Raw genomic sequence first — 20602 nt, forward strand, 5'->3', positions numbered from 1 at the left:
GGGCTGGTTCCAACTCTTGGCTATTGTAATTTTTAAAAATATTTAATACACGAGCAATATTAAGATTTTTCTGGGTCTTTTAAGAGTTGCTTTATAATATGGTTGGTTGAATCAAGATCCAAATAAAAGTCCATATAGTGTGATTGGTTGGCAGGACTCTTAAATAACAGTTGGTCTGTAAGGTTCTCCACCTCATCATTCTGTACACATCTCCCTTGTTTTTTGCCTTGAAGTATTTTGTTGCTATTGTTATTGTTGATGAGATAGGTAACTTTGTCATGTTAAGCAGAGGTTAGGAAACCTTTTTTATACACGGCCAGATAATAAATATTTTATGCTTTGAGAGACATATGATCTCTGTTGCAACTATTCAACTTTGCTGGTCGAGCATAAAAGCAACATAAATAATATGAAACAAAAGGGCAAGACTGTATTCCAATAAAATATTATTAACAAAAATAGGCAAGAAGCCTAATTTGGCCCATATGCCATAGGCTATTGACTCTTACTGTGGTAAAGTCTGATTTCATTAATTGCACACTTATGGCGTCCTTTACCAGGTCTTCTGTTTCTTGTAGTTTCTATAAATGGGTAGTTAAATCTGGAGGCTTGATCAGATTTAGGTTTGACTGTGTTTTATCATTTGTTTGATTGTTTTGCGAAACAACTTTATATATGTATATTGTATTTCAATTTGGGAGTATTGCAGCAAATAAAACAAAACCGAAATTAAAATAAACAAAAAGCAGTGTACATTCATCATAGTGTACTTTTAGCATCTTTTTGACATGTTATTATCCATTAGTAATTATTGCCCAGATCCATTAATACGTCAGAGGCTGAAAGATAGTGATATTCTAATTTTATCATTACTTCATTTATTAGATAGAATAGTGTTACATAGAGAAACTTTCTTTTATAAACTCTTTGGTCATCATTCTTTGTACAGAAAAGGCAGAACAAATGCTTGGTCATTTATCTTCTCAAAATAATGAGTTTGTACTCACATCTTTAAAGGATACATGAGCTTTTAAAGTATTAATAGAAACCTATGATATAAACATATTTGAAGTTTTTTCATTTGTTGCAGTTGTTATTTATACTGGTATGCATTTTTTTTTGTCCATGTTTGGTCAGTGGAAACTTTTCAAATTGGCTCTGAGTTTTTCTGGCATAATTCTACTAGTCTTCGAAAGCATCCCTGCTTTTTATTATGCCAAAATGTTCCAGACTCATCTTATAGATTACCTTCCCCAAACTCTGAGTCACCCATTTCTCCAATGAGTCCTGTTTCCTTTTAGTGGGAAAATGCATTTAGAAACCATATTTGAGCTCTTGGGGTGTTATTGCTACTGGGCTGGTCATTGCTTCTAGGCCTTTTCAGTGGACAGAGTTGGGAACTCTTTTCTAAGAAAACATATATCATGAACTCATATAGATGTTTCAAAATTGATTAACTTATCAGCCTTCAATCTGTATCTTCTTCAAATCATGCCAAAAATCTGGCTTCTCAAAGACATCGACATACTCATTTGATTTATCTCACAATATATACTTAAAAGACTCAGGATAATAATCCCAATATTTCTATCAAAAATATTACCCCTTAAAATAGCTTAATATTATTTCTAAGGTTTTTTTGTCCTTAGGTTTTACCCCACTAGAAAATATACAACCAAATTACTGAATTTTAAAATCACTTCAAGTAGTTCCTTTCTGTGTGATTATTCTGTTTCTGTGCTGTCTAGTATTCGTAGCCATTAAACACATATGGCTATTAAACGTATAATTTAAACTAATTAAATGTAATTTAAGATTTAGTTTCTCAGTCACACTAGCTGCATTTCAAATGTTCAATAACCATATGTGTCTGGAGGCTACTATATATTGAACAGTAGAGACGCAGAACATTTTCTTTTTTACACAAAGTTCTATTGGGCAGTGCTAATTGCTAGCTAATTAAATTCGTTTTTTTTAAATTTTAATTTTTAGAATTTTTATATGTATTTAATTTTTTGTTGTTATTAAGTGAATACTTATATAATTCCAAAGATAAAGTGACAAACAAGATATATTCAAGGAAATCTAGTTTTTATTTCTGTCCCCTCTACCCTGTACTCTCCCTCCCCATAGATAAACTTCTTAAAATGTTAAGGTTTATCTTTCCATCGGTTTTATTTTTAACAATGAAATATATATATATATATATATATAATATACACACACATATATATAATTTCCCTTTTTAGATAAATAGTAACATACTATTTATTGTTTAATTGAGTAGGATTTTTCTATTATTTGCAGAGAAAAGCATGCAGTATAATGTAACTACTAATCCTGTGGAAATAAATCAATGCTGACTTTCCATAATAGTCTTTAAAAAAAAAAAAAATGCACCTGGAGAAGTGGAGAAATCAATGAGACACTAAATCCCAGAAAAATTTTAAGTTGTAGGCAGTTATTAACAGAGTAACTTAAAGCTTAAGTTCATGATCAAAAGTAAATTCTGAATACACCAAGTGGTGAATGAAGGGTGCCATGTGTGTTGGAACACAAGAATGACCAGTTCAGCCCAAAGGGATGCCAGAGAGTGGTACTAACTTGCTCTTCAATAAGAAAATATTAATTCCATCATGTTGGTTGCCAGCAAATGTAATTTTTTTTCAAAGGGTGGAACATGTTCATATTTCCTTAGTTTTTGTCAACAACTTAACAGCTGTGTTCCAAATGGACTGAAGCTGAGCCAAAATATTGTCTGGCAGCCCTGAAAACAGAAATCTGACAATAATTGATTTTCAGAGCATTCACAGTATGAATCCCAACATTCCACAGTCTGGAGACATTGGGGAGACAAGGGGGAGGAGAACATAGATATTTATTTTCTTAATTCTGTAGATGGTACATGACCAAAGAAAATCTGAGCAAGATATAAGCACCATCACTGTGTTCTATTTCTTAAGACACAGTGAAATGTCTATGAGATCAGTAAAAAATAAAAATACATTGTTCTGCCTGCCTGTTTTCCACTATCTGTGAGGCCTCTTGGCTACTATCATGCTACTGCCTTTAGGGATGACCCAAGAATGTCTGCCTAGAAGCATGATTTCCCACATTTGAAAATAAGAAAAACATCAAGTATTACATCCAATGCTGTGGAAGATATGGAATGCAACTCTTGCAAGTTCTTGGAAACCTCTGATTCTTACAAGGAGAAATAAATGAAATGTAAATTACTGAACATATCTCCCTTAAAGATATTCCCCAGAGCTTGTGAAAGGCATAGCAGAAATGTTAAGTATTCCATGATATTGTCTAGCAATTTTGTGGGGGAAGAGGAAATGCAGCTAAGATCAATCTTGGAACATCCCCATAAACCATATCAATGTCCACTTCCCATTCTAAATTTTGAGATCAAGTCAGCGGACTGAGTATACTTGAATTTCTACTTTAAATATTTACCTAGTTCTTGATGAAAAAAAAAAATTGTTCATTAATAAAAAAGATATCATTTCCTCAGTAGACAGCTTGAAACAAAATTAACATCATTGTGGCCTCTGGTTTTAAAATTTTAAATTTTCTCAAGCTGTCCAGAGACAGCCACATGCAAACATTTTCACTCAGCCTCACTCACCATAAATGTCTACTTTTTGAAAAATGTTCCCTATATAAATGTGAACATGAGTGTAAGTTTTAACCCTGTATACTAACTTTTTGAACTCTATTGACTCGCTAGCCAATGCTCAGTTAATTTAAAAACTCATATGGTAAATCTCCTTTTCCTACTTTTAACACTCATTTGGGTCAGCCAATAAAAAAGGCAAAAAAAGAAAACAAATTAGGCTTTCTTTACCATTAGCAAGGTATAAATCTCTAGTGAAAAATTTATGACTTGCAAATGTGTAGTCACAGAGATAGACTAACAAGTTGGGGAAACCTAAAGGTCATCTTGTGCAGTCCTTTTGCTCACCATGGAGAACCAAGCCTCCAAGAGTTTATGAGAGTTTATATATCTTGCCATGCTTTTCAGTCATATCAGTAGTGAAACAAACCTAGATCAGAGGGCTCCTGCCTCCCTGTTCAGAACTAATCTCTATCGCAGCTTCAGGGTGTGTATTGTCATCCATGAGCAGGTACCAGGCTTTCTGTTCAAAATAAACACCAAAATGACCACTCCAATGAAAGTGTACCCTGACAAGATCACATCCTCTTTTTAAGCCGCATTTCCTGACTTGGAGAGCACCTGCTCTCATTGCTGGCATCTCACAAATCCGGATGTTTTAAGTGACCTGGGTTGGGGGTGGTCGATTCCCAGAGCTTTGGCTCCATGAACCTGTTGGAGGGCTCTGATCTTGTGGCATATTTGCTTTGCTTCTTACAGCCAAACATTTACTTGTCTGGTCAGCATTCTGGAAAGGTTTGCCTTTGGGTCACACTCTTCCCCTGGACCTTTTGTTCATACACTGCACTCTTAATCATTATTTTACATTCATTTAGCTTCTTCCATGTTTCACCTCACCACATATCACTAAGATATTCCACAGAATAATGATTTTACTTAAATTCTTAGAAATAGCAATAATAAGTAAAACAGCAGCCACTACAATATTTTGACCACTTATTACAAGTCAGGCAACTTGCACATTTTATGTCATTTAATTCTTACATCCTTCATCACCCACTATGATGCAGGTATTAATAAAACTGATTTTCCAGATGAAGAAACCGTTTCAAAGAGCTTAAGAAAATTGCCCAAGGTAGGTGGAAGAGGCAGGGCTCCCTAACTGCAAAAGACCTGTTTCTGATCACTATATCATCTTGATATTGAAAAGTGTACCATCTTGTTCATTTCATGTCCTACAGCTGAATTAGTTTATTAGCAGAGAGCTAGGAAATCAAGGCTGTGATTAAACATTTATAATAAGGAAAATATCAGTAATTACTATGAATTAGGTATACACCTCTGGCTTTTAAGGAACCCTTCTCTCTTAGGATAACTCAAGGTCTTTCAGCTATTCTAGAACATAGACCATAAAGCCCATTATCACCCATAGTGCATATAATCCCACTTCACCCCCTAAATCCCCATTCTTCAATACCCTGTAGCTTTTGCCTCTTCTAACAGTATCTCTCTCAATCTGGTCTTCACCAGACTACCCTACCCCCATCCTTTAACTGTGTTCATGTTTTCTTTTTCTCATTTGCTGCTCATTAAGCAAATCTTCTAAAACTAGGAATCTAATTTGTTGGCCACTATTGACAGAAACCTTCAGATTATATATTTCTCTTTTACTAAAAATAAAAAAAATAAAAATTATTTTTAAAAAATAGGAAGAGTTGTATTGAAGTAGAAAATTGCAAACCAGCATCTTGTTGATCCACATTATTCAGACATTTTCTTCTTTCCCAGCTTTTCTTTCTGTTACCTGTTTCCCCTAAAGAAGATAAAAACTCAGCTGTTTCACAGCTTATTAAGAAATTGAAAAGATGATAAATTCCTCTCAGAAAATTTATCCACCTTCACACTGTCATTAAAGCTAGCTTAATGCATAGCTAGTAGCTAAATGTTCTTTGTTCTGTCACTATTTCGGTATCATGATATTGAATGTGAATGAATTTTGTTCAAACAAACATACCTCAAGGGATTTAAAGAGTGTTCCTTATCATATCATCATGTCATTATTATTCATAGCTTTAAAAACATCAAGCTGAAATATATTTCTATCATAAATGTAATAAGATCACAGGACTCAGTAGATTTGGGAACTGACACAGAACATTACCCTGTCTTCTATTCAGATGCATCTATTGCTCCTAGACTGATAGAAATCAAGGCTACTATAAAGAGGTAGATTTCAATTGACCTCTCTCAGTAACATAACTTAAGACACAGAAACCTTACCTGGATGCAATCTGTCCCTGGATCACTTCTGTCTTGTCCACTTCTCAAGAGAGCTAGACCATATGTGACTATTCTCAGGAATGGATAATCCTCAATCCCTTGGCATCTCTTACAAGTATTCTCTCCAGTAAAACCACTTTAAAGGTTTTGTAGCTTTTTTTGGTGGGTCAAATAACCATCTCCACACAAATATTTATATCACTGTCAATATCATGCCTCTCTTCCAAAGTTCTGAACTCCAGAAAATACTACACAAGCATTAATCCTCATAGTAGCCATAAGGTACACAAGTCAGACACAGAAGGAAAATTTTTAAGGGTGATTCCCAGAATAAACTACAGACTGAGTCTCTACATTCTGAGTTATATGCAATTTTCTCTCCTAAAAAAAATAACACAAACTCTCAGGGAAAAAAAAAAAAGAAATATTAATAAAAAAAAAATTAAAGACCCAGAAAAAGCCAACAACCTCTTGAATCAAATGCACAAAACTATAAACAAATGAAATAAGCATGACTTCCAGGTATCCAGCCCATTTGATGCTAAGTGAATGAATGCAATCACACCAACAGATGTGGTGGAGGCCAAGCCAGCTAAACCGAATGGACAAAGACAGTGCTAAGAGCCTTAAGGAAACCAGAAAAAGAAATTCAGGAATCAATCCTGGCAACATAACAGAGAACCAATGTGAAGATTGCAAGTATGATAAATATGCTGTGACCACCTGTAGGAACACATTCTGCTCTGTTCTGGGGAGGAAAGGTAGGATTTTGTCATTCTATGGTAAATAGGTTCATCGAAGGCAGTACCTTCAAAATAAAGGGTTGCGTCCTCAAAACATGAGGGAAAAAAAAATTAATCCAAGTCCCTTGTTATCCCAGAGGCCAAAAGAAAAGAAAAGAGTATATGCATTGCTCAACTAGGTTCTGATACCAACTCCTGGCTTAGGCTGCCTTCTGTGGTTTTTTTCTTACACTGTCTTTCAGTGCAGGTCAGTAGGGTAATATCAGACACAATACATACAGTCAAGCAATTCTGCAGAGGGGCGAACGATCAAGTCCATTTATGCAGTCCTCTCTACTAATCTGCTTAATCTGGAGATTGATTTTAAAGTAACTAAAGGAATATAAGAGTTGAATATTTTGGGGGGATTATTCTATAAATATTGTTTCTTTCACCTAAGCTTCTGAAAAGAGTTGAGCAACAATAAGTTCAAGGTTTAACTCTTAGGAGTTAGTTACCTGGAGGAAAATGATCATATGTTGTCTGCAAATGGCAGAGAGCAATACGAGTCCTAACAATGAAGAAATAGAAAAGGATCAGAGATTATTTGTTGAATTGCCAGGAAAACAAGGAGAAAAACTAAATCTATTAATTTCATTTATAGAATGGCAGGCTTACAGATTTTTTAAAAAATATTTTAATAATGGCCGGCCCCATGGCTCACTCGGGAGAGTGCGGCGCTGGGAGCGCAGCGGCACTCGGAGCGCTGAGGCCGCGGGTTCGGATCCTATATAGGGATGGCCGGTGCACTCACTGGCTGAGCAGGGTGCGGGCGACACCAAGCCGAGGGTTACGATCCCCTGATCCCCTTACCGGTCACAATATATATATATTTTTTTTTTTTTTTTTAATTATTATTTAAATATAACTTCCTAAAAACTCTTCAGATTTTCACTTACCATAAAATTATATACCATATACACAAGTACAGAAGTGAGATTATTGTAAGAAATATATGAAAGACCAGTGTAGATAATTTGCCTTGCTTTTTTCTTGGCATCAAGAATTAGAAATTTCATAAAACTCCCTGTGTTTTGTTCAACTATGGATAAATAAATACAAAGAAGAATGAGTTGATGATAAAAATAGATACAAAAATTACAGAATGGTATGTCTAAAGTGAATCACAAAAGGACTTGAAGACCTCATCTCTGCCATTAATCAAACTTATACAACCTTTCCAGAAGTATGAACAGAGCTCTCATGATCAGTGATGAAAATTAAACATTTCAGGAAAAGGAGAAGGAAACTTTGGAGCCCGTCCAGGCCAGGTCTTCGGATATTCAAATCCACCTGTTTCAGTTTATATCATGAGTCAGGGAGGGCCACGTGTTGGCCTCCTTTGTGGTTGTCTTGAGTCAGACCTGCTGCTCTCAGCCTGCTGAGGTGTGAGTAAGGCTGGCTGCTGCCTGCGAGTCCTTCACCCTACAGAATACCCAGGACCCCCCTGTCCTACTGAACTTCTCTGAGCATGTGGATCTTGGCACCTCCAAGCCAAGTTTTTGTTTTTGTTTTTACAAACCTTTCAAGGGATTGACTTTAACCTAAACAGAACAAGGCAGTTAAGAGATAAAGCTAAAGCTTGGTTACTATATAACAGGGAAGGAAAGGGAAATAAAGAAAATATGGTGTGGTTAGCTGAATAATAGCCTCCAAATCCAGATCCTAATCCTAGAACTTGTGAGTATATCTTATATGGAGAAAGGGACTTTGGAGATGTGATTAAATTAAGGATCTTAAGATGGGAAGAATAATCTGGATTATCAGAGTGGGTCTTAAATGTAGTCACGAATGTCCTAAAAGAGGGAAGCAAAAGATTTGATCACAGAAGGCAATGGGACGATGGAAGCCAGATGCACCGCTGGCTGAGGATCAAGGAGGGGGCCCCAGTGCAGGGTGCAGGCAGCATCCAGAAGCTGCAGGAGGCAAAGAATGGATTCTGTCCTGGAGCATCCAGAGGGAACCAGCTCCGCCAAGACCTTGATTTAAATCACTGCAACTAATTTTGGGTTCCTGACCTCTAATACTGTGAGATGATAAATTTGTGCTGTTGAAGCCACTAAATTTGTGATAATTTGTTAGAGGCGCAACAGGAAGTAAATACACATGGTGATCAAGAATGTGGTCGTCAGTGTCAGAAACATCTAAATTAGAAACGGTCTCTGACACTTACTGACCTGATGACCTGGGATTTAATTTAATTTCCAGAAGCTTTAGCTTCCTCATGTTTTGAGCAATTAAGGAGGTGATTCAAGTAAAGAGTTTAAGCACAGATTTTGAAACAAAATTTGTGCAAGTAAGGGAAACTGATATTATTAAAAGGGGAAGAAAATGATGATTGGTGAATCCAAGTCCCAGGCACTTTATGGGTCCTACCTCATTTAGGTCCCATGACCATCCTGGGAGGTAAGGGTTCCTGTTCTAGATATTTTACAAATTAGAAAACTGAGATTCAGGAAGATGAAGTCACTTGTGTAGCTGATTATTTGTCTATATTTATCCCCCCAACATCTACTGTCTCTCTGTTGATATAATCTGACAACAAAACATTTCAGAGAAGTTTTCTCAAAGCAAAGCAAGTTGAAGATGAATGCACCACATGCAGTTGGTGGAAATGCAGAATGAGAAGTCTAGCAAACCTAAGTCTTTACCTCCCCTCTGTGACCAATTAGTCATGACTCAACTGTACTCAGTTTCTTCATAGGTAAAAATAAATTTGTTGAAAGATTAATAATGAGATGAACATCTGAACTTTTGAAGTTTCAAAATAAATCTGATAGTGGAATTTTTCATCAATTATTTTTATACTTAAGATCTTTAGATTCAGCAGCAATTTTTTGCCAACTTGATTTTGCAGAATGAAAAGTACTATGAACTCTAATTGAATTGTAACTTTCTAGTTGAACTGCAACTATATTTCAATAAGACAATGTAGAATTTCCACGATACTCTTAGAATTAGTAATAGTCTTTTTTCTTTTAAAAAAGACACATTAATAAAGGTTTAAGGATATTAAAAGAGTGCTATTCCCTGGTCCTTATACTAAATCAAGTAAAAGCTTTTATGATGACCATAAAAACATTTTTAGAGGATAACAAGTTAATTCACAGACTTGCCAACATCCTGTCTGTTTCTGTGGCAGCACCAAGATAATCACAGAATATGCATCTTGGTCTGTACAGAATTAGACCCTCAATATAAACAAAATTCATATTTTCAGAATATCCTATACCATGGCAACAGAGACTATTCAGACTCTACTTACTTTCTAGAGATACTGAAGGATTTAAACTCTCCAAACACCAGAATGGCTTAGGATCAGGGGATTTAGGCTCAACAGAATGGATCTAATAGTTCACTTCTAATTCCAAATGATGTTTTCTGTGTCCTCTTACTCATCAGCTAATTTGCATTGTGCTACATTGCTGTGGTGCTTAATAACTACATGATATTCTAGAAACCTGTTTTATAGATGAAAAACTTAAGCTCAGAATAGTGAAGTGATTTATTTCAAGTCATACAGCTAGCCACCTGTGGAACAAATATTAGAACTCAGGCACCCCAAATCTTATGCCCACTCTTCTCTCTCCACAATGACCCTAGTCATTTCTAAGGTGTGCAGCCTCTTCCTAGACACTTAATTTCTCAAAATTATAGTTTTTCCTACTGATGAAATAGCATCTACTTCACAGGGTTGTTTTTGTAGGGAAGGAAGAAATAATTTTCCCTCTAATCTTCTGAGTTCTTAGCTGGGACCCCTATAACAAATTACAGACTAAGAAGAGAAAAACAAAAATTTATTAACATGTACATTTCATATTAACATGCATATTTTATATAATTTCAAGGAACGAGTATCTCTCAAAGAGGTGGCTTGGAACTCTGGCTTACACAGCATCTTTAACAAAGAACAATAAATTTTTAGAGAAGTGACAAGACAAAGGAAAAGGACCTTCAGTCTCTAGGGGCTGCAAATGGTGGGAAGGCAAATATATGAGAAACTAATGGGTAGATAAAGGCTAGTTAGTTAACTTTGTTCAGAGAGCTGTTCTGGCACCTGCTTCTTCTCAATTGCTTTCAGCTCAAAATAATTCTTACACCAAAGTGGCATATTTTGGGATGACATATTATGGTACCCTTCATTTTTAAAGTCAATTAATAATAACAACACTAGTTAATATCACTTTTTTTATAATTGTGGGCTAGGCATTCTGCTAACCACGTTCCAAAATGATGTCTTTTAGTTCTCACAATCACCCTAAGAGGTAGTTTCTAGTATTATTCCCTTTTTATAGGTCAGGAATTAATCATGAGTATTCAAGTCGTTTGCATAAGATCACACTGCTAATTTCAACTCCTCTTCTCTGGGATGGGTACAAATTTTAAAAATTATAAAGTACTGTAAAATATAAATTACATATTCCTCTGGTTTGTCCCTAGACAAACAGTGGATAAATTAATATGCATACTCATTGCTGGGGGCACCTCTGGGATAGTAAATGAGGACAGTTGTTTGCCTTCCCTTCCTTTCTATTCCCATGCAGTCGTTGCCCCCTTATCCATGTGTTTGTTTTCCGTGGTTTCATTTGCCCATGGTACAGTACAGTAAGATATTTTGAGAAAGAGAGAGAAAGAGAGACCACATTCACATGACTTTTACTACAGTATGTTGTTATAATTGTTCTATTTCATTATTTATTATTGTTAATCTCTTACTATGCCTAATTTATAAATTCACAAACTTTATAAATTGACAAAATTTATAAACTGATAAACTTTATCATATGTGTGTATGTATAGCATGCATAGGGTTCAGTGACGTCTGGGTTTCAGGCATCCACTGGATGTCTTGCAATGTATCCTCTGTGGAGAGGGAGGACAATTGTACTGTCAGCAGCTTAGGGATGAATTAAGAAAGCTGATGAGAAAGAAGATATATGTGTCAGCTTGTAGGAGACCATAAGCTCCTGATGGCAGGAATTGTGTTATTTCTCTGTGTTATATTCTCTGCCTAGTGTTATTTACTGAGTGTCTTACTCAATGTCTTGCTCAAACTGGATGTTCAATAATATTTGTTGTGATGAGCTTGGAGAAAATTGTGTTAAGTGAAATAAACCAGGCACAGAAAGAGAAATACCACATGTTCTCACTCATAAGTGGGAACTAAGAAGGAAAGAAAGAAAGAAAGAAAGACTGAAATAATACTTTCAACTCTCAGAAGGAGAGAACAGACCTGTGGTTACTAGAGGTGGGAAAAGAGGAGGGGAAAGGGGGTTAGGGAGAGATTGGGTATGGGGCACAAACAATAATTATGATTTGTAATGATGAACTTACTAATAATATTGATTTGATCATCACATATTGTACACAAATACTGATAGTCAACCCTGTACCCCATAAATATATATATAATAAATTATGTTTCAATTAAAAAATAAATTTAAAAAAATAGTATTTGTTGAATGAATAAGCAAAATTATGAAAGCATACCTACTAGGATGAATTTGAGTTTTTTCCACATGTAAATTACCCATCATGCTTTTAATCACTAAAAACACTTTAATGAATGTGGACAAGAAAATGCAATGTGTTCACTAAATTCTGGCTTGTTTTTCCAGAGTATGCAACCAGACCATAGTTCCTAACCTCTCCTGCAGTTAGGTGGGGTCATGCAACAGAGATCTGCCCAATGTAAGATGAACAAAAATGAGCTACACCGTGTTCAGACCTGACCTTGCAGAAATCCTCCAACTCCCTTCCTTATGACAGCTGGAGGCAGAGAATCCGGTAGGAGAATCCAGAGCCCTAGGATATGGTGAAGCCACTAGATGAAAGGATTGTGGGTCCCTGAGTACAGAGAGCAGGATGCCACCACTACCACTACTATGATTGCCACCACCTCACATTGGACTCTGGCATGTGTGAAAGCCAAACTTTCAATTTATTAATTAATTTAGTACATTCAGGCTGCTGTAACAAAATATCACAACTGAGTAGCTTGTAAACAACAAAAATGTATTTCCTAGAATCCTGGAGGCAGGAAAGGCCACGATCAAGCAGAACTGGCGTCTGGTGATGGCCTATTTTCTGGTTCATAGTTGGCAACTTCTAGCCATGTCCTCACATGGTGGAAGGGGCAAGGTAGCTTTATGGGGGCTCTTTTATAAGGACTCTATGCCCATCACCTGATCTAAACACCCACCGAGACCCTACCTCCTAATGCCATCAGTTGATGATTAGCTTTTAACATATAAATTTGGGGGAGACACAAACATTCAGACCATAGCATTAAACCACTGAGATTCTTAGAGGTATTGTTAGAGCAGTTTTTCTACCCTTTTTCTCATTTCATATGCTCTGAGATTGCCTTCATGTCTCTTATTTTCCCCGTTCATTCCCTGCTGTTATTGTTTACCTTGATAAAACTTCACTTGCATAAAAATGTTTAGAACAGGAGAACAAAGAAGACATCCTAGGCTGCAGGAATCCAGGAATGGGAGCTCAGGAAAGAAATTCTACCTGTTATAATTTATGATTTTCTCCATAAAAACGCTAGGGTGACATGACACTAGGAACTTCTTGGCCTAGAGATAGCTACCAGTTTATAAAGACAGAATACAAAACCAAAACTTCTATCAAGACGCCAACTATTGAGGAGATATACAAAACTGAACATGATCTCAGTGTTAAAATCCACTCATTTTGTTTACATATAGAATGATTTGGTCTATAAGAGCCTGCAGTTTCATAAGACAAGGCTTTATTTGAAAAACTCAGATTTAAACGTGATGGCCTAGGAGAGAGACATGAAAAGATCTTTAAATATTTTAAGTAAGTGTGTGTAAATCTCTGGCACAGGAAAATCTATGTTTCTGTCTTTTATGATGTCTTATGATTGCTCTTCTAATAATTTGTGTGATATTTCCCAGTTGTGAAATGTCCCTGATTGCTGGTGATTAAGATTAAATGAGAAGATTGAGCTCCTCCCCCAGGTGGTTGTTAAGAAACATCTGAATCATAGTGATTTGTTGGGTGAACTAAGAGAGAGCCTCTCCCTAGCAATCTCTGGTTTACATAAATAAACATTCAATATACCACACACCGCACAAGTACATTTATTTACACTGTAGCCTTCTGATCTGAAGTATCCATTTTCTTTATGGTTAGCAAATCATAAGCATGTTTGGAAAAACTAGGGCATGGACTTCAAAATTCATGGTTTTGTATATATTAAATAAAGCAGGTCTGAGTTACCAAAGAATGTGAGCTTTTGAGCTTCATAGATATGAAGACAATATAATTCTTAATCACTGATGACATCAGTCACAGTTCTCTAATATCCAGGGAAATATCCAGGGAAATATCCAGATGTGTCTTATGTTTTGGTCCTAGTAAAACACAAAAAACAAGACAAAACAAAACAAAAATAATGTTCCGAGAAATAATAAAGATGCAGCCACCAAGAGAAAAACATAAAGGTCACAATGTAAATCTGTGTCTGCCAGTGTGGCTGGCACAAAAGAGAGATGCTCTCTGATGTCTACTGAAGATGAGTAGTAACTTGGGCACCAAACATCTAGAAAAATATATAACTAGAACTTTCTGGAAACTCTCAGATGGATTAAAATAATGCTTTCTACTGTTTTTCAGATGGATAGTTGGACAAGTGTCTTATGCTCTGCCATGTCTTTCCATACTTGCATTTTGCTGTTTCCTCCTTTTGGAGTACCTACGTTCTTTATTTTTTGGACAAGCCCTTGCTTTGCCTCAAGAATCACCTCCCTGGTTTGGACTGATCCTTACAGACAAAACCAAGATGTCATTTCTCTCTGCTCCCACAGCACATTCCACTTATTTACTAACCCATGTCTCCTGTAGAAAAGCCAGAACTCTTCAAGGACAGGTACTCTGTGCTGTTGTCCATCCTCAGGGCCCATAAGGACATATAACAAACATGTGATGCCTCCATGAAATGGTTCTCAAAGTGTGGTCCGTGAACCCTTGGGGGTTCCTAAGAGACTTTCAGAGGGTCCGTGAGGTCAAAACTATAACTATATTAATACTAGGGAATCATTTGTCTTTTTCACTGTGTTGACTTTTGCACTGATAGAGCAAAACCAGTGGTGGGTGGAAGGACTGGGGTCAGAGCATGAACCAGGTGAGTGGTGACAAACACAAGCAGTAGTCATTGTACTCTTCACTGCCACATGTGCAGGAAGTAGAGTATCTGTTCCACTTAGAAATGTCTATGATGAAGCAGTAAAAACATATTAATTTTATTAAATCTTGACCCTTAAGTACATGTCTTTTTAAGATTCTGTGTGCTGAAATGAACTGGACAGACTAAAAGCACTTCTGCTGCATTCTGCAGTAGGATGATTTGCCTTAGGAAAAGTCCTTGTCCAGTTCCCTGAGTGGTGAGCTGAACTAGTGGCTTTCTTCTTGGAGCATGATTTTTAATTGAAAGAATCATTAACAGGTAACTATTATGGTTATTCAGACATGGAATTTGGCAGAAATTTTCACATCATTGAATGGAGTAAGCTTTCCACTTTGGGGAAAACAAGTGACAGTGATGTTGCAAATGGTAATATTTAAGGTTTTTGGTGAAAATTAGAATTTTGGAAAACATGTATCCTCCACTTTGTGGTTGACAGCTTCCCAGTACTCATGACTTTTCTAATGGGATCAGTGGTGATATTTAGGAAAGTGAGTTTTTGATATTTTATGGTAAAATGTGTCAACATTCAGAGATCTGTGTATTAGTTGTAATCCAATGAAAAGCAGGTGCTAAGATAAGAGTAGGCATTCAGGAGAATTGTTGATGGAGATACCAATGTAGGAGAAAGGAGAGAGCCAGACAAGGCGGAGCCAGCCTTCAGACCACAGTGCAGGCCTGACACTGGTGAAAGAGGGAGGAAGGAAAGTGGATGGAGTAAGAAGAGATTCAGACCACAGTACAGTTCCTGGAATGTTTCCAGCAGACCAGTGGCAAGTTCAGGGGCCAAAGTCACCAGTTTAAGGAGGTCCACATCTCACTGGAATGGGACTGCATTCATGCTTCTGCTATGTGCAGCCCTTGGCTGGGTGCAGCTGTGGGATGCATTACCTTCCTACAAATGTGGTGGTGGAGCCAGAGGGGCAGCAGCAGGTGCTGTCAGTCAGTTACATCCCCTGCAGAAGAAGATTGAGGCAATGCATTTTTGTGCCCACCACAATTTGTATAACTCACATTATATTTTCCAAAGGACCAAAGCATATTGTTACACAATCATGCATGAATAAAATGTTCACTTAAACTGAGATTAAAAAGTTCATCGATATGAACTAAGGTTTCAGATTCTACATTGCAACTAGCATTTAAGTAGCATTTAATATTTAAGAAAACATTATTTGTTAGATTATGATGTGGTATCAAAGAATAGCCTTAATCATCTGAAAACACAATGAAAATACTCCTCTTTTTTCCAACCACATATACATGTGAGGCCAGATTATCCTCATATACTGTACTTCAACAAAAAACAACATGTCTCAACAGACTAAATAAAAAGCAGATATGAGAATACAGGTAACTTCTATTAAGCCAAATAATACAGAGATCTGAAAAAATGTAACACAATGCCACTATTCTCACTGATTATTATTCTGGAAAACAAAGGTATTTTTCATTAAAATATGTTATTTATGCTAACATGCAATGGATTCATTTCTGTTGTTTTAAAAAATAAATTAATAAATATTTTGAAAGTTTATCAGTTTTAATCTCTAATACAATAAGTGTAAATAGATATTATCCATATAACAAAACCTCTTTAAGGTCCTCAATAGAGTATGGGGTTAGTCTGAGAGAAACATGTTTGAGAACCATCACATTAAGGAATCATTACATTGAGATATGAGCAGTGTTAAAAAGTCAGTATGCCATGAAGCAGGCACAGAACATGGTAGCTAAGAGAGTGACCCTGGAGTCAGAAAGCAGAGTTTGGATTTTGACTCCAATATTTACTAAAGAGAGTCTTTGGACAAACAAATCAAGTAAATTAAGCTCTCTAAGCCTCTGTGTCCTCATATGTAGATAATAACCACTCCATAGGATTTTTGTAAAGATTAAATTAGATATAAAGCACTCATTATAATTGAGGTAAAGCAGCAAGAGCTCAATAAAGTTGAGATTCCCCTAGTGTTTATAGATAATATTATTATTCCACTGCTAGTAGTTTTTTTCCCATAGGAAAGAAAAATAAGAACGCACTCACCTTTCGTCCACAGCAGTATATAGTAAATAGTCCTTAAATGCTCTGCATTAGAACAATATAAAGTGCTTATTAAAAATGCAGAATACCGAACTACTAACTCACCCAGCTGACACACAGGAGCAATGCTAGCCTTCCCTGTCACACCTTTGGGGTTGTGGTGAGATCAGCTGGAATAACTGTCTCGCAGGTGCTTGAGGTGGGTGAAGCTTGGGGACAGACAGTGACCAGGAAAGGACCAGCCTTGGCCGCATGGAAGCAGGAGGCAGGTATTGAAAGTGCAGCCCAGGGGCTGACCGCCACTTTGCCCTTGGCAGGAGAGGCTGCCTCATTTACAGGCAACAGCTTTGAAGTATGGAGCAGGAAAAGAACTGTTTCTTAGCTGCAAAAGCGAGTCTCTAAACAGAGAACACGGCACCGGGACACTGTTGACGCTGCCAGGATCCCGGAGGCCGGGGCCGCACTGAAGGCGGCCAGCTGCCCTATTCAGGATTCGAGGTTTCAGGCCAGCATAAAAGAAGATTCCTGGGAGCGCCTGAGCCATGCCGTGGGACCGAGTGAGCAGCCCGAGATGGCGGCGGCCGAGAACGGGGATGGTGACGACGCAGAGGCAGAGAGGGAGCCGCCCGACCCGGCACAGCCCTGTGAGTGACGCCCGGCCCGGCCCTGCTCGGGGGGCGGATGCCCACCCGGCTTCCGCCTGCCACACCGGGCCACTCACCGGCCCCGGGGCTGCCTCCATTTTGACAGGTGGTGGCGGCTCCAGCCCAGCTCGGCCAAGCCTGTCCTCCTCGCCCGGCTCGGCTCCTCACTGAGCCTTCCCACGTGCTTGCCCCAGCACGGGGCTTCTGGGGGCCTGCGGGCCGGCCTCCCCTCCCACTCCCTCCACGGATCTCTGGTGGGGCTGGTGGCGTGGGGCATCCCCAGCCAGTGTCAGGAGGGCAAGGAAGTACGGGCTGGGCCGACTGTCACTCCATCACACCCTGGGCTCCGGCCCCCGGTAAACTTCCTGTTACCGGGAGGCAGATACCATCTCTGCAGCTACCAGTTCAGAAAAACTCCTAACTGATTTCTGGTTAGGAATAGTGTGGTCAGAGAGTTCCCGAGTTCGTTTGAACCTGCCGGAGAGCTGACTGCAGGAGGGCAACGGACTCGGTCCATGCCAGGGGGATTCAAAGGTGAACTGTGTGCTGTGGGCTCCTCCCCCAAGGAGCTCACACTCTGGTGTGGGAGATAAGACAAGTACACAAATAACCACAATACCAGGAGGAAGGTGATAAGTCCCGAGAAAGATCTACACAATGCTACAAAGGCACCCAGAGCGACCGGTCGTCTACGCCTAGCAGAAACCTGGTAGACTTCCTGGGCGAGGCAGTACCGAGCAGGATCTTGAAGGCCCAGCTGATAGACAAGGGTTGTAGAAGACACGTCCCAGCCCAGCCCAGTGCACACAAAGCGGGGAGACGTCTGGCTAGGGAGTCAGAGACTCGACAGAAACCACACACCCTGTGGGGTCGCCACTGCGTGATCCAACAGCCCGGGCCAGAGCGCATGGAACAGGAAGAAGTCCTGCATGGGAAGTGGAAGCTCAGCAGAGACCACACACCCTGCAGTACTGCCCCGTGATCCAGCAGCCCAGCAGAGTCAAAGCTGACCAGAGAGGTGGCTCCCCGGAGAGGCGCAAGACCTGAGGCATCCACACACACAAGGCACTAGAGCCCAACTGAGCAGTGATGGAGGTAGCCGTACCAAATTGGCAACCACAGCACCATCTTAGTTAGTCAATAGTCTCAAACCGGTGGACTGTGAAACCCCCTGCCACAATGAATAAACATCAAAAAAAAGATACCAGAAGTACAAAAATCAAGAAAGTACACCACCAAAAGTTAATAAATCTCAACCTCTAGATCCTATAGAACAAGAAGCCCTTGAAATGACTGACAAGGAATTTCGAGTGATAATTCTAAGGAAACTGAATGAGCTACAAGAAAACTCAGCTAGACATCATGATGAAACGAGGAAAAGTATAGAGGACCTGAAAGAGGAAATGTACAAGGAAATCAATGTTGTGAAAAAAAAATGTAGCAGAACTTGCTGAACTGAAGAAGTTATTCAGTGAAATAAAAAACACAACAGAGAGTTTAACAAGCAGGCTTGTCGAAGTTGAAGAGAGAACCTCTGAAATTGAAGATGGGCCGTTTGAAATAACTCAAGCAGACAAAAAAAAAAGAAAAAAGAATCAAAGACATTGAAGAAAATCTGAGAGAGATATCAGACGACCTTAAGCGCTCAAATATCTGAGTCATGGGTATCCCAGATGGGGAGGAAAATGGAGATTCCATTGAAAACATATTCAACAAAATAGTGGCAGAAAACTTCCCAGGTATAGAAAAAATCACAGATCTTCAGATCCAGGAAGCTCAATGATCTCCAAACATATTCAACCCAAAAAGGCCTTCTCCAAGACATGTTATAGTCAAATTGGCAAAACTCAGAGACAAAGAGAGAATCTTAAAAGCTGCAAGAGAGAAGCATCAAATCACCTATAAGGGAGCCCCAATCAGGTTAACATCAGACTTTTCATCACAAACCCTAAAAGCTAGAAAGGAATGGGATGATATATTCAAAATACTAAAAGACAAAGATTGCCAGCCAAGAATACTCTACCCTGCAAGGCTATCCTTCCGATATGAAGCATATTTCTCAGACAAACAAAAACTGCGGGAGTTCACTACCACACGACCACCCTTACAAGAAATCCTCAAGGGAGTACTGGGTTTGGTTCCTGAAAAATAACTACCACTGCCATAAAAACCCAAGAAAAATCAAAACCCACTAGTATAGTAAAATGGCATTCATGAAGAGAAAACAAAGAAACAAAAATGCTATCTACGACCTAAGGAACCAACAAACACAGAAACCAAACAGTAAATCAGAAAGCAAGGAGCAAAAGACACCTAAGACAACCAAACAACCAAGAAAATGCTAGAAATAGATCAACACCTTTCAATAACAACCCTTAATGTAAAAGGCTTAAATTCCCCAAACAAAAGACACAGACTGGTTGACTGGATTAAAAAGGAGGACCCAACTATATGCTGCCTACAAGAGACCCACCTCAACCATAAAGACTCACATAGACTAAGAGTGAAAAGATGGAAAAAGATTTACCATGCAAATAGAAAAGAAAAACGAGCTGGAGTAGCTACTCTTATATCTGACAAAATAGACTTTAAACTAAAAACCATAAAAAACAGACAATGAGGGACACTACTTAATGATAAAAGGACTGATGCATCAAGAAGACATAACAATCATAAATATGTATGCACCCAATGTTGGAGCAGCCAGATTTATAAAACAAACTCTATTAGACCTAAAGAAGGAAATAGACACTAATACCATAATAGCAGGGGAACTGAACACCCCACTGTCAATATTAGACAGATCATCTAGGCAAAGAATCAGTAGAGAAACACAAGATCTAAACAAGACTCTAGACCAATTGGAATTGGCAGATATCTACAGAATATTCCATCCAACAACCTCAGAATATTCATTCTTCTCATCAGCACATGGATCATTCTCCAGAATAGATCACATATTAGGTCACAAATCAAGTCTCAATAAATTCCAAAAAACTGGAATTATCCCATGTATTT

Source organism: Cynocephalus volans, chromosome 1 (assembly GCF_027409185.1).
Source record: "Cynocephalus volans isolate mCynVol1 chromosome 1, mCynVol1.pri, whole genome shotgun sequence".
Taxonomy (NCBI): domain Eukaryota; kingdom Metazoa; phylum Chordata; class Mammalia; order Dermoptera; family Cynocephalidae; genus Cynocephalus; species Cynocephalus volans.